The sequence below is a fragment of the Ictidomys tridecemlineatus genome, chromosome 6, assembly GCF_052094955.1.
Source record: "Ictidomys tridecemlineatus isolate mIctTri1 chromosome 6, mIctTri1.hap1, whole genome shotgun sequence".
Taxonomy (NCBI): domain Eukaryota; kingdom Metazoa; phylum Chordata; class Mammalia; order Rodentia; family Sciuridae; genus Ictidomys; species Ictidomys tridecemlineatus.
In genome coordinates, this window is record NC_135482.1 from 124562614 (window position 1) to 124578024 (window position 15411).

A 15411-nucleotide genomic window follows, 5' to 3' on the forward strand; every position below is an offset into this window, starting at 1 on the left:
GATTCCAGAGAGATTAACCAAGGTTCTGACCCAGTGATTGTCTGGAGTCGGGGGCCTGTTTGTGTGTTTCCACAGGGAGAACAGCAGCTGATTTGGATTCCGGAGAGATTAACTAAAATCCTGACCCAGTGATTGTCTGGAGTCGGGGGTCTGTTTTTGTGTTTCCACAGAGAGAACAGCAGCCGATTTGGATTCCAGAGAGATTAACTAAAGCGATTTCTACAGACCAAAAAGAAGATGATTTAGCTCAAATCCATAATAGCTGATATCCAAAACTCCAATTTGGCTATCCTTACATCTGCGACAGAACCAGGATGCTTTTTTCAATATCTATTTTATTATTGCCCTTTCCCATATCATGAAGTTCTATTTTATTTTTTTGAGCTCATACAGACCTAGGTTAATGTTTTGCTGATCAGTTCTATTTTTTTTTGACTATAGAGTTTTTAAACATTGCAATAGAGATTTTACCTGTAAAAAGTTATAAGGCCTTTACTATTATGTTATGTGTTGTATGTATTATATTATGTGTGCACACTTGTGTTTTGTGTTATATGTTTGAATTTATGTATGTCCAATGTACGTATTTCCATATATCATATATGATGAGCGCTCATGAAAAGATGGATCCAAATATTTTTTTTTATTCACGTGATTTAAATGGTTTAATTTAAATTGGGTAAATAACTGTTAAGAATTGTTTTAATATGTAAACAAAAAAGGAGGTTAACAGATCTGTTTGTTTACTCTCACCTTTCGTTTTCATTATATTTAATAATTCTCTTCACTATAATGTAAATTGTTAAGAAAATTGTTTTCTTTTAGTGCCTTCTGAAATGTTACCTAATTTTTTCTTTAGCCATTATTGCCAGAATTTCTATCTTCATCCCAGTGCCGATGAAGATAATATAAATTGTTAAGAAAATTGTTTTCTTTTAGTGTCTTCTGGAATGTTACCTAATTTTTTCTTTAGTCATTATTGCCAGAATTCCTATCTTCATCCCTGTGCCGGTGAAGACAAAGAAAAAACTAATCTACAGTTTCTGCAATAGCCATCACTGAACTGCTTACAGAACTTGCACTGAACTGCTTACAGAACTATGTGTCATTTGTATGCATTGTGAACTATCTGTTGGTGCAGCGACTTGTGGTAGTGTTGGGGTATTTTTGCTGATGATATCATCGGTGGTACAATTTTCCCAAAAGGAGCCGTCAATTGACTTGGTATATCTTCCTCCCTTCTGCTTGTCATGATCATTCAGCTAAAATTTGGGGGTCAACAGAGGTGAGGCAAAGAACCTCACCCCCCCCCCCCCCGCTGAGACCTCTCCACAGGTGTGGCTGTACTGGACCGGTAGTCAATGACGGGTAAGATCCAATTACAATGGTACCAACCTAAGACAGGAGGCTGACGCCCTGAGGTCAGCTCATCCGAAGACGGGTAAGGACCATATGTATTGGACAACCTAAGGCAGGCACGGTCCATAAGCCACATGCTTGTTGTTTAAACAGAGAGGGGGAGATGTTGAGAGCCACAGCCAAAGGGGCCCCAGCAAACTTCCAGCTGCCAGCAAGCTTCAGACTGCCCCAGCAACATCTAGCTGATTGGCTCCTCTGCGGTGATGTTCATTGGGCTGTTTCCCTGCCCTTCAGACTGCCAGCTGATGATTGGCTCACAGCTGCCCCAGCAACATCTAGCTGATTGGCTCCTCCACGGAGCTGCTCATTGGGTGACTTCTTTGGCTCTGCCCACGCAACCCAGCCAATCGGCCTCAAGAGGAGGAGGATTGTGGGAGGTTGAGAGGCTGGTGTGGGGGAGAGAGGCTTGTGGAAGCCGGTGGTGGCAGTTGGGCTCTGAGGGTTTTTCCCTGGAGCTGTTTTGTTTGGCGTTTGTAGTTCTAAAAATAAAGTTAGTTTCTTTTTGACAAGTGGCTCCTGATTTGTGCCAAGCCAGACTTCGGCAAATGGGAGCAGATGGAGGTCTGGATCAGGCTGAAGTTAAAACTTGGATTCTGGACCTGATTGATCAGGTCAAAGAGCAAGTAAGTTGAATTTTCTGCAGGGAGCAGAGGATGCAAGGAGACCAAAGTGCTTCAAATGGGCTAATGAATGAGCTAAAAGGAGAAAATAAAAATCCAGATTTAGATATACACTGTAGTGAGAAAAAATATGACATCTATCTATCATCTACCTACCTACCTACCTACCTACCTACCTACTTACCTACCTATCTCTGGGAATGTAATGACATGTCAGGATGACAAAGGTCTTTGAATTGATGGTAATTTTAAAAAGTACCATTGTTAATTCAAAGATGGTATCATTCTCCAAAGACACATGCTTTTCTTTTTGGCAGATTTTGTATGACCAGATGTTATGGTCTGGATGTGGTGTCCCCCAAAAGCTCACATGTGAGACAATGCAAGAAAGTTTAGAGAAGACATTTTTGGGTTATAAGAGCCTTAACCCCATCAGTGAATTGCTCACCTGATGGGATTAATTGAGTGGTAACTGAAGGCAGGTGGGGTGTGGCTGGAGGAGGTGTGGCATTGGGGGTGTGCCTTTGGGTATATATTTGTATCTGGCAAGTGAAGATTTTTATTCCTGCTTTCTGATCATCTTGTGATCTGCTTCTTCTGCCATATTCTTCTGCCATGATGTTCTGTCTCATCTTGAGCCCTGAGGAATGCAGCCAGCTGTCTATGGACTGAGACCTCTGAAACCGTGGGCCCTTAAACAAACTTTTCTTCCCCTACAATTGTTCTGGTCAGATCTTTTAGTCACAGCTGCAAAAAAAAGTTGACTAAAACACCAAATAGTGTGGCAGCCATTCTGTTTTGAGTCCGTTTGTGACTAAATGATTTTATCCGTATGAGTTTCCAACCTATCTCAGGTTTCAATAAACCTTCTTGTGGGGGTTTCCTCCTCTCATTCCCACAGAGCACATTCAGTCCACTTGATCACAGGATAGTGGCTATGAGTCAGGAGATTGTGGCTGTCTACTTTGGATACGGCAAAGGTTCTTGTGGCTCTGATAAGAACCCACAGAGGAAATCAAAGTAGTTTACAATTTGCTATATTTGGTTCAAAGAGGTTTTGGCAGACCTTTTGAGATCTGTTTACTTGGGTTCACCTTCCTTTGCCTTTCTTTAAAAATGTGAAAATAACTTGAAAATTCCACGGCTGATTCTGCTGCCCCCGGGGTACTCAGTGTTTCCATCTGAACCTGTCAGGTAAGTGCACTTGCCTCCTCCTTCCGAAGGTTCCCATTCATAGGTGCTCACCCCGTGGATCAGTCCCTGAGAAGGCAGGAGAAAACTGGAAAACTAAAAACTGGGATTGGCTTGATGTTTTGCGACTACAGCAATCCACAGGCACCATCAAATCCATTCATGCTAGGTGTAGGGCGTTGTGCAAGAATCAAAGATGTTGAATCCCATACTGATACTGACATTTCAATCAATGATGGTCCACATGTTAATGGTCCCCCAGATTATAACCGAGTTCAAAAGTTCCTGCCACCTAGTGACGTCTCAGTTGTCATAATGTGGTAGCACCACACATTACTCACTTTGCTTGTGTAAACAAAATTACGGTGCTGCCAGGAATATAAACACATAGCACATACAATTATGCACAGTACATTAGACTTGATAATAAAAACTGTGTTACTGGTTTATGCTGTGATTGTACTCTACTTTTTATTGTTATTTTAGAGTGTACTCCCCTTACTTATAAAAATGTTTAATATATACAGTACGCTGGATTATGCTGGCAGCAGCCTCCTGTGTCTTTTCAATTGTGTCAAGAGGCCACGTTTTGTGATTGACATAGACCATGTAAGCTTGTGTAAGGACACGCTAGGATGCTCACACAGCCATGAAAATGTTCTCAAAACTTTTCCCCTTTGCTAAGAGATGCACAATGTTATAAATAAGGGTTCCTACTCTGGAAACACTTATAATCTAGTTGGAAAGGCTTATTGACACTGAGAAGGGCCATCACAACAGGTGGCTGGGCCCAGTGCTGCCTGAGTGCTATAGACCCTAAGAAGCTACTTAGCTTTACAAAGGAGAGAGCAGGTGCTATGGCTGAGATGTTTTGAGAAAGATGCCAGAGATAGAAGGGCTTCTATTCTATTTGAACAATCTATTTGTTTTATTTGAATAAGCAGAGAAAGAAAAGGAAGGTGCTCTGGGCACTGCTGGGCATAAAGATCGCTGCAAATGGACAAGGGGACTCAGGTCAAAGGTAATGAAAAGTATCACGAGGAGGGAGGGAATGGTTCTTGGAGGTCCTGGAAATTCATGGCTCCTCCTTCAAAGTCCAGTCCACAGTGAGGGAATAGGCAGGGCTATGGTGGAAGGCTGGGGCATTCATTTGCCCTGGGTCTGTCAGCCATGGGGGAACCTATCAAAGATTTTCAGCAGGTGAATGCTTTCAGCACAATCTGGGGTGGGACAATGTGGAGTTAGAATGCCAGGTGCCATGTTGTCCAGGAGACTTATCAGAAGGCCTGAAGGTCATAATTCCAATACGAGCCACAGTGTCACAGACTGGTGGTCACCGTGAACCTGCCAGTCATAGAGAACTGGCTTGGTTTCCCTCTGGCTACTCCTAGGAGATATTTGTTTCTGGGGGTCTAGGCTGAGCTTTTTTCTCTCACTTCTAATCACCCTCTTCCCCTCGTGGACTCCCCATCATCCCTGCCCTGGAATCTAAGCTTCCTTTCTCTGTGTCTGGGAGGGCCGAAGGGTCATGCCAGGGCAGACAGTTTCTGGGAATTTATTTTTTTCCCCCTTGTTTGGACCCTCTGTAGACCAGAGACTTTAAAAAGAGATGGAAATATGACAAAGTGAATAATAGGATGAAAATTTGAGTACTAGTGACAGCAGTGAAAAAAAATTTAAGCCTTCTGGTAATGAGCAATTGCATCTTTCACAATGAACAATGCATTTCTGAAATATATGTAAATTGCCCAGATTTATTACAATGTTCACTCATTTTTTTTTAATTTTTAAAAATTTTGAATGAAATATTACTTGTATTTATTTATAATTTTAAAAATTTGTTCTAATTAGTTATATGAGAACAAAGAGAGTAGGATGCATTTTGACACATCACATATATATAGAATATGACTTCTCATTCTTCTGGTTCTACATGATGTAAAATCACTCTGGTCGTATAACCATATACATACATAGGGTAATAATTCTGATTTGTTCTATTATCCTTGCTACCCCCCACACCCCTTCCCCTGTTTTCATCCCCCTCTTCCTAATCCAATGTACTTCTATTCTTCCATAGCCCTCCCCTCCCTTATTATAAATCAGCATCACATATCAGAGAAAACATTCGGCCTTTGGTTTTATGGGATCAGCTTATTTTGCTTAGTATGATATTCTCCAGCTCCATCCATTCACTGGAAAATTCCATAATTCCATTCTTCTTTAAAGCTGAGTAATAGTCCATTGTGTATAATACCACATTACCTTTATCCATTCATCTGTTGAAAGGCATCTAGGTTGGTTTCATAGTTTAGCTATTGTGAATTGAGCTGCTATAAACAGTGATTGTGGCTGTGTCAGTGTAGTGTGCTGATTTTAGATCCTTTGGGTATAAATCAGAAGTGGATATGGGTCAAATGGAGGGTCCACTTTAAGTTTTCTGAGGAATCTCCATACTGCTTTCCATAATGGTTGCTCCAATTTGCAGTCCCACCAGCAAAGTATAAGTGTACCTTTTTCCCCACATCCTAAGCAATATTTATTGTTGCTTATATTCTTAATAAATGCCATTCTGACTAGAGTGAGATGAAATCCTAGAGTAGTTTTCATTTGTGTTTCTCTAATTGCTAGAGATACTGAATAGTTTTTCATATATTTTTTCATTAGTTGTATTTCTTCTTCTGGGAAGTTTCTGTTCAGTTCCTTCGTCCATTTATTGATTGGGTTTTTTTTTTGGGGTGGGGGGTTGTGTGTGTTTATTGTTAAATTGCATTTAAACTTATTTATACATATCCATGTTCAAGTTCATTGGTAAAAGGGACATAGTACATCCTGAAGTATGTGTATAATTTTCTCTCAATTCATCTTATTACTTTCTTTAATGTTCAGAATCAATGGAATCTGTAGGCATTGCTACAAAGAGCTGTTTTTTGAATTTTATTTTTTTAAGTTCTTTTTTTCATTTATTTATTATAATTTGTTATATATGATGGCAGAAGGCAATTAATTTCATATTACACATATAGAGCACAATTTTTCAAGTCACTATACGCAAAGTATTTTTACACCATTCGTGTCTTCATACATGTACTTAGGGTAATGATGTCTAAATCATTCCACCGTCTTTCCTACCCCCTTGCCCCCTCCTTTTTTCTCACTTCCTTTGCCCTGTCCAAAGTTCCTCCATTCCTCCCATGCTCTGCCCCCCCATTACCATTATGCATCAGCGTCCTCATATCAAAGAAAACATTCTGCCTTTGGTTTTTTGGGATTGACTTGCTTCACTTAGTATTATATTCTCCAGCTCCATCCATTTACCTGCAAATGCCATGATTTTATTCTCTTTTAATGCCGAGTAATGTTCCACTGTGTGTGTGTGTGTGTGTGTGTGTGTGTGTGTGTGTGTGTGTGTGTGTGTTTCAAAGTTTACCTATTCATTCATCTACTGAAGGGCATCTGGGTTGATTCCACAATTAAACTATTGTGAATTGTCCTGCTATAAACATTGATATGGCTGTGTCCCTGTAGTATGCTGTTTTTAAGTCCTTTGGGTATAAACCAAGGAGTGGGATAGCTGGGTCAAATGGTGGCTCTATTCCAAGTTTTCCAAAGAATCTCCATACTGCTTTCCAGATTGGCTGCACCAATTTGTAGTCTCACCAGAAATGTATGAGTGTGCCTTTTCCCTCACATACTTGCCAACACATATTGTTGTTTGTATTCTTGATAGCTGCCATTCTGACTGAAGTGAGACATTTCTGTATATCAGTGACAAATCTGCTGAAAGAGAAACTAGGGAAACCACTTCATTTACAATAGCCTAAAAAAAAACCTTGGGAATAAATTTAATGAAAGAGGTGAAAGACCTTTATAGTGAAAACTACAGGCTAAAGAAAGAAGTTACAGAAGACCTTAGAACTTGGAAAGATCTACCTTATTCTTTGATAGGCAGAATTAATATTGTCAAAATGACCATACTACCAAAAGCACTATACAGATTCAACGAAATCCCAATCAAAATCCCAATGGTATTCCTTATAGAACTAGAAAAAGCAATTATGAAATTCATCTGGAAAAATAAGTAACCCAGAATAGCTAAAGCAATCCTTAGCAAGAAGAGTGAAGCTGGTGACATCACTATACCAGACCTTAAACTATACTACAGAGCAATAGTAACAAAAACAGCATGGTATTGGCACTAAAGTAGACTGGTAGACCAATGGTAAAGAATAGAGGACATAGAGTCTGACCCACATAACTACAGATATCTTATACAAAAGTGCCAAAAACATACATTGGAGAAAGTATAGCCTATTCAATAAACGCTGCTGGGAAAACTGAAAATCCACATGTAACAAAATGAAATTAAATCCCTATCTTTTACCATGCACAAAAGTCAACTCAAAGTGGATCAAGTATCTAGGAATTAAACCAGAGACCTTGCACCTAATGGAAGAAAAAGTAGGACCAAATCTCCATCATGTTGGATTAGGCCCCAACTTTCTTAATAAGACTCTGATAGCACAAGAATTAAAAACAAGAATCAATAAATGGGATGAATTCAAACTAAAAATCTTCTCAGCAAAAGAAACAATCAGTGAAGTGAATAGAGAGCCTATAGAATGGGAACAAATCTTTACCACAAGCACATTAGATAGAGCACTAATCTCTAGGATATATAAAGCAATCAAAAATACCAAAAAACCACAAATAACCCAATCAAAAAATGGACCAAGGAACTGAACAGACTTCTCAGAAGAGGATATACAATCAATCAACAAACATATGAAAAACGTTCAACATCTCTAGCAATTAGAGAAATGCAAATCAAAACTAATCAAAGATTTTTGTTGCTTTTTGAGTTTTTTATATATCCTAGAGATGAATCCTCTTCCTGAGGTGTGTGTGAAGATTTTCTCCCATTCTGAAGGCTCTCTCTTCACATTTTGATTATTTCCTTTTCTGAGAAGAAGCTTTTTAGTTTGAATTCATCCCATTTATTGATCCTTGGTTTTACTTCTTGTGCTTTAGGAGTCTTGTTAAGGAAGTCAGGTCCTAAGCTGACATGGTGAAGATTTGGGCCTTCTTTTTCTTCTATTAGGTGCAGGGTCTCTGTTTTAGTGCTTAAGTCTTTAATTCATTTCAAGTTGAGTTTTGTGCAGAATGAAAGATAGAGGTTTAATTTCATTTTACTACCTATAGATTTCCAGTTTTCCTGCGCCACTTGTTAAAGAAGCAATCTTTTCTCCAGTGAATGTTTTTGGTGCCTTTGTCTAGTATAAGATAACTGTATGTATGTGGGTTTGTCTCTGTGTCTTATATTTAGTACTGTTGGTCTATGTGTCTGTTTTGGTGCCAATACCATGCTGTTTTTGTTACTATGGCTCTGTACAATAGTTTAAGTTCTGGTATCATGGTGTCTCCTGCTTTACTCTTCTTACTAAGGATTGCTTTGTCTATTCTGGGTCTCTTATTTTTCCAAATGAATTTCATAATTGATTTTTCTAGTTCTATGAAGAATGTCATTGGGATTTTAATAGGAATTTTATTAAATCTGTATAACACTTTTGGTAGTATTGCCATTTTGACAATGCTATTTCTGCCTATCCAAGAACATGGGAGATCTTTCCATCTTCTAAGATCTTCTTCAATTTCTTTCATTAGTGTTCTGTAGTTTTTATTTTAGAGATCTTTCAATCATTTTGTTAGATTGATTCCCAAGGATGATATTTTTTTTATGCTATTGTGAATGGGGTAGTTTGGCTAACTTCTTTTTCAGTGGATTTATCACTAATGAATAGGAATGCATTTGACTTATGGGTTTTGATTTTATATCCTGCTTTGATGGATTTATTTATTAGTTCTAGAAATTTTCTTGTGGATTTTTTTGGATCTTCTAAATATAGAATCATTTCATCAGCAAACAGTGTTAGTTTGAGTTCTTCTTTTCCTGTTCATATTCTCTAATTTCGTTCATCTATCTAATTGCTTTGGCTAGAGTTTCCAGGAGTATATTAAATAGAAGTGATGAAAGAGGGCATCCCTGTCTTGTACCAGTTTTTTGAGAGAATGCTTTCAATTTTTCTCCACTTAGAATGATGTTGGCCTTGAGTTTAGCATATATATACACCTTTTACAATATTGAGTTATGTTCCTATTGTCCCTGGTTTTTCTAGTGTTTGGAAATGAAGGGTTACTGTATTTTGTGAAATGCTTTTTCTTCATCTATCCAGAAGCATGGGAGCATAATCGATTCTTATCTTTTAAGTCTGTTGATGTTATGTTGATTTTCATATGTTGAACCAAACTTGCATCCCTGGGATTAACCCCACTTGATTGTGATGCACATTTTTTTTTACATATGATTTTTGCATGTGATTTGCCTGAATTTTATTGAGAATTTTTGCATCTATGTTCACCAGGAATATTGATCTGAAGTTTTCTTTCCTTGATTTGTCTTTTGTTTTGGTATCAGGGTGATACTAGCCTAATAGAATGAGTTTGGAAGGGCTCCCTCCTTTTCTGTTTCATGGAATAATTTGAGGAGTATTGGTGTTAATTCTTCTTGGAATGTCTTATAGAACTCAGCTGTGTATCCATCTGGTCCTGGCCTTTTCTGGGTTGGTAGGCTTTTGATGGCATCTTCTATTTCTTTGCTTGAAATTGATTTATTTAAATTGTGTTATCCTCCTGGTTCACATTGGATAGACCATATGTCTCTAGACATTTGTTGATGTCTTCAAAATTTTCTATTTTATTTGAGTATAAATTTTCAAAATAGTTTCTAATTATCTTCTGTATTTCAGTAGGGTCCATTGTGATATTTTCTTTTTCATTGTGAACTTTAGCAATTTGAGTTTTCTCTCTTTCTCTTTGTTAGTGTGGCCAGAGTTTATTAATTTTATTTATTGTTCAAAAGGACCAACTTTTTGTTTTGTCAATTTTTTGAATTGTTTCTTCTGTTTTGATTTCATTGATTTTATCTTTGGTTTTAATTATTTTCTATCTTCTACTGCTTTTGGTGTTGATTTGTTCTTTTTCTTGGGCTTTGAGATGTAATGTTAACTCATTTATTTGTTGACTATTTATTCTTTTAATAAATGAGCTCAGTGCAATAAACTTCCATCTTATACTGCCTTTATAGTGTCCCAGAGATTTTGATATGTTGTAGTGCTATTCTCATTTACCTCTAAATTTTTTATTTCATCCCTGATGTCTTCTGCTATCCATTCATCATTCAATAGCATATTATTTAGTATCCAGGTGTTGAAGTAGCTTATATTTTTTATTTTATCATTGATTTATAATTTCATTCCATTATGATATGATAGAATGCAGGGTAGTATCCCTCTCTCTCTTTTTTTGTATTTGCTAAGAGTTGCTTTGTGGCACAACATATGGTCTATTTTAGAGAAGGATCCATGTGCTGCTGAGAAGAAAGTGTATTCAGTCATGGTTGAAATATTCTCCATATGTCTGTTAAGTCTAAATTATTAATTGCATTTTAAAATTCTATAGCTTCTTTATTTAGTTCTAGTTTGGAGGATCTATCCAGTGATAAGAGTTGTGTTAAAATCACCCAGTATTATTGTGTTGTGGTCTATTTGATTCTCAAAATTGAGAAGGGTTTGCTTGATATACGTAGATCATCCATTGTTTGTAGCATAAATATTTATGATTATAATATCTTGTTGATGTATGATTCTGTTAAGCAGTATGAAATGTCCTTCTTTGTCCATTCTGATTAACTTTGGCTTGAAGTCTACTTTATCTGATATGAGGATGGAAACCCCTGCTTGTTTACCTGATCCATGTGAGTGATATATTTTTTCCCATCAATTCACTTCAGTCTGTGGATGTCTTTTTCTATGAGGCAAGATTCTTGGAGAGAGCATATTTTTGAATCTTTTTTTAAAATACAATCTGCCAGTCTACGTCTTTTGATTGATGAGTGTAGGCCATTAAGATTCAGGTTTATTATTGAGATATGATTTGTATTCCCAGTCATTTTGGTTTATTTCTGGTTTTTAACTTCACTTAGTTTCTCCTTTGATCGACTATTCCCTTAGTGTAGTTCCTCCTTTTGCTGGTTTTCACTTTTTTTTTTCATTTCTTCCTCATGGATTTTTTTTTCTAGTTGTGAATTTTTTCACTTTTAATAATCATGGAAGGTTTTTATTTCATCTTCAAATATGAAGCTAAATTTTTCTGTATACAAAATACTTGGTTGGCATCTTTTTTTTCCAGATTTGTATATGTTGTTCCAGTGCTTCATAGCTTTTAGGTTTTGGGTTGAGGAATCAGCTGAGATCCAAAATGATTTCCACCTATAAGTAATTTGATTTTTTTTCTCTTGTAGCCTTTAAAATTCTATTCTATTCTGTTGGTCATTTTCATTTTAATGTGCCTTGGTGTAAGTCTGTTGTAATTTTGTACATTTGGTGTCCTATAAGCCTCTCATATTTGATTTTCCATTCTTCTGTTTGTTAAATTTTCTGATATTATTTCACAGAAAAGATTATGTATTCTTTTGGTTTGTATCTCTGAGCCTTCCTCTATTCTGATAAATTTTAAATGTGGTCTTTTCCTGTTATCCCATAATCCTTGGAATTGTTCATGGTTTCTTACCATCTGTACTATGTGGTCAACCTTATTTTCAAGGTTATATATTTTGTCTTGGTTGTCTGAGATTCTGTCTTCCAAGTGGTCTAGTTTGCTGGTGTTACTTTCCATTGTATTTTTAATTTGGTTCATTGATTCCTTTATTTCAAGGATTTCTGCTTTATTTCTTTTACTAATCTCTGTCTCTTTATCTTGACTATCTTTCACCTCCTGAAATTTATCTCTGATTTCACTCCTTACATCATCCTTTATGTCTCAGATCAGTTTAATTATTTACATTCTGAACTCCTCCTCTGACATTTCTTCTACTGTATTGTCAACGGATTCTATTATTGAAATATCTTGGTTTGTTTGGGGTGATTTGTTCCCTTGTTTTTTCATGTTGTTTGTGTGTCTTCCCATCTGGCAGTGTGGATCTGAGGTATTACAGTTCGTATCCTGAAGGCTTAGAGTATCCCTGCAGGTATCCAGCACCTTGCCTTTAAGGGATAAATCAGTATTAATAGCACCCATGCAAACAATATACAGCCTTAGGCCAAATAGCTCCTATTGCAATGTTTATAGTTTTGTCATGATGAATAGAAATAATGTGTTCAATTGTTGTATGCAATATGAACAGTAGGTTTGCAAAAGGGTTTACAATTTCTAATGGTGGACAAAGAGGGAACAGGAGTGGTGTAGGATGAAATGTTTATGAGGAAGAAGGAGAGAAGATTGAAGTATAAGATTGTAGGAAGAGTAAAAGAGGAATAAATATAAGTAAGCTGTTAACAGGAGAAAAGAGAGAAAGAGAATCTAGGGAAACAGATATGTGAGAGGAAAAAATCCATATAAAGTAAAAGAATAAAATAAAAAAAATAAAAAAATAAGAAAAGAAAAGGAAAAAAAAGAATATACAATAATGAAATCTACTATTCAAACATCCCAGTTCTCAATAACCTGATACATGAAAAATATTTCATTTCAAAAATGGTGGCAATGTGAGAGCAGGGAAAGAAAAGAAAAAAATTCTGGAAGGAAAATTGAACAATTATTTCTGTTGGAGTTCAAATGCCTCTCAGCTTCCCTTCTCAGCCTATAGGTAATGTTGTCTGGAGTTTGCTGGTAGCTCCACCCTCAAGATGGTGAGGGTTACTAGCATGGGAACTTTGTCCTGTAGGTGGAACTCCTGCAGGCAGAATATAGCAATTGCTGGTCCACACTGGGAGACTCTACCCGAGGAATCTCCTTTGGGTTTTCCTCCTATTAGGTGACACTTCCATCACCTGTGGACCCCACAATTCCTGTCTCTTACTTAGTTTCCAAACTCAATCACTCCTGCCCCTCCCCTTTTGACTTTTGGGTCAGGTACCTCTCTCCCCAGTGGTCCTGAAGGCTGGGCACTGGGAGCTGTGCATCTGATGTTGTGGAGAGCTGTTTTCTATTGGGCAGATCACAACCAGGTGCTGAGAGCTGTGGGCAGGCCATGTACAGTGAGTGCTGAACCTGGTTGGTGGCTGGAGAGGGGAGAATGGGTATTGGGGAGCTGGAGGACTCTGTTTATTGCCAAACATGGCAGGACCAGGGGATAGGTGGAAGCAGGACTGGTGAAGGAGTCAGGGACAAGGCTGGTGTTGTGTTACAGTGAGTACTGGGTCAAGTGGGCCCCGGAAACCTGGTGGGTACTGGACTGGTTGGCTGGGTGAGAAGAGAGCAAGGTGCCCTCCAACCCTCTTCCAACTTTCTAACCCATAAAAGCCAGACCCATGTGTCTCTGCACTTCAGGACTTCCAGAGCTGGGTAGAGCCTGGCTCTCTCCAGCCTCTGCAGCAAGATGGTGGCTATTAGCACATTTACCAGGAAGACCTGATGTGTAACCAAACCTGCAGGCGCCTGGATGATGGATTTCCCAGCCATGGCTGGTATCCCTACATGGAAGCCATTATGTTTTGAGATGGCAGCAGCTGGGGGAAACCTGTGGGTACCTTGATGTTGGACTTCCATGCCCTGGCTTGTGTCCCAAGATGGAGGCTGCTGCATCTTGAGATGGTAATGGTGGCAGCAGAGGTGTCCCCAGACTGAAGCAGGGAAGCAGCCACATTCGGAAGTGGAGTAGTGACAGCAGGTGGTGCAGTGATGGTGGATGGCTTCATTCAAAGATGCAGCACACTGTGATGGGCAGTGTCCCGGTCCTGGCCAGTGTCCCCAGATAGAGGCTGCTGCATCTTGAGATAGTGATGGCGGGCTTATTGGTATTTATTTTTATAATAAGGATCCCTTTGTGGTGGGTTCATTCTTTTTAACAATGAGTTTCCACTTGAATTATTAATTTCAACAAAAGTATTCAATTGAAATCAAGTTATTAAGCAATAGTGCACTGTATGTATAGGGGTGTGCCAAAATTATGACATACTTAAATGACTAAAGTTTATAAAATAATGCTCTAGAATAAGCAGGCTGTGTCTTCCTCGGTATCTGCTATTTATTGAAGATGGTGAATATTAACTTATCTTCTGTTTTGTCATTTAGGCCTGTACAAAAACACAGGAAAATAATGATAGGAATCTGATAACTCTCATCGAACTATATGTCTCACCATCTGTACACTCTGTAAACAACCAAGGTTCAGGGGTTTCATCTCATCCACGTTTATGTCTAATGTATAATCATCTAATGCCATACCTGTGTATATGAAGCACTTAATACATTTTTTGCCCAAAGAATGAATCCATAGTCTTGTGTTGCACTAAGAGTACCTCTAGAAAGTTTGTTTGTTTATTCTAGAACCAGCAAGCTGTAATTATATAAATATCACCAATGTGTCTAACTTGTCAGAAGTTTCAAAAGAATTGGACAACTTTGAACAACTTAGTCGTGTTCAGAAGACCTGTGGAGTTTGAATTCCCAAATGCCAACTTGCTGGAGCAGGTGTGAGGAATCATGAATAAAAAGCAAAATTAGGGCTACCTGGAGGATTGAGACTGGCTAGTCCCTATGTATCAAACATTTTCTTTCTTCTTGCACAAGAAAAAAGATCCTTGGAAAAGAGACATGGCTGGTTCTTGGTAACTGTTGGAAAAAACATCACACTGAGCCCTGGATGAAGGCCATCATTTCCAGTGGAAACACTGACGCGCAGCACCATGGCCTATTGTAAAATCTAGTGAAATGTGCATAAAAATCTTGAATCTGGTTTGAGATTTATCTTTGCTACCAAGTCAGTCTGTCTGCATTTTTTGACTGCATTCTGTGAGAAGGTTGTTCATCCAGGGGTGAAGGGTGACCTTAAGAGAAACTCAAAAGGCAAAGAGTGTTTGGAAGAATTACAGAAGATGAGAATTTCTTCTGCTATTACAATGGCTTATTTAAAAATTCCTCTTTAAACAACTGGAAATAGATTAAAAATATATAGAATGATGTTCAGGTAGTATCTTTTTCTGGACAACAGTGCTTGGCTCTGTTCAAAGTGAAATTCACGAAACTGGGCTTTTCCAGTGCAAGTGATGTAGAAGTGAATGATACTGTGAGAAACGACTTTGCAACGGATGGCATTTGCTGTACTGACACTATGAAAGGCATG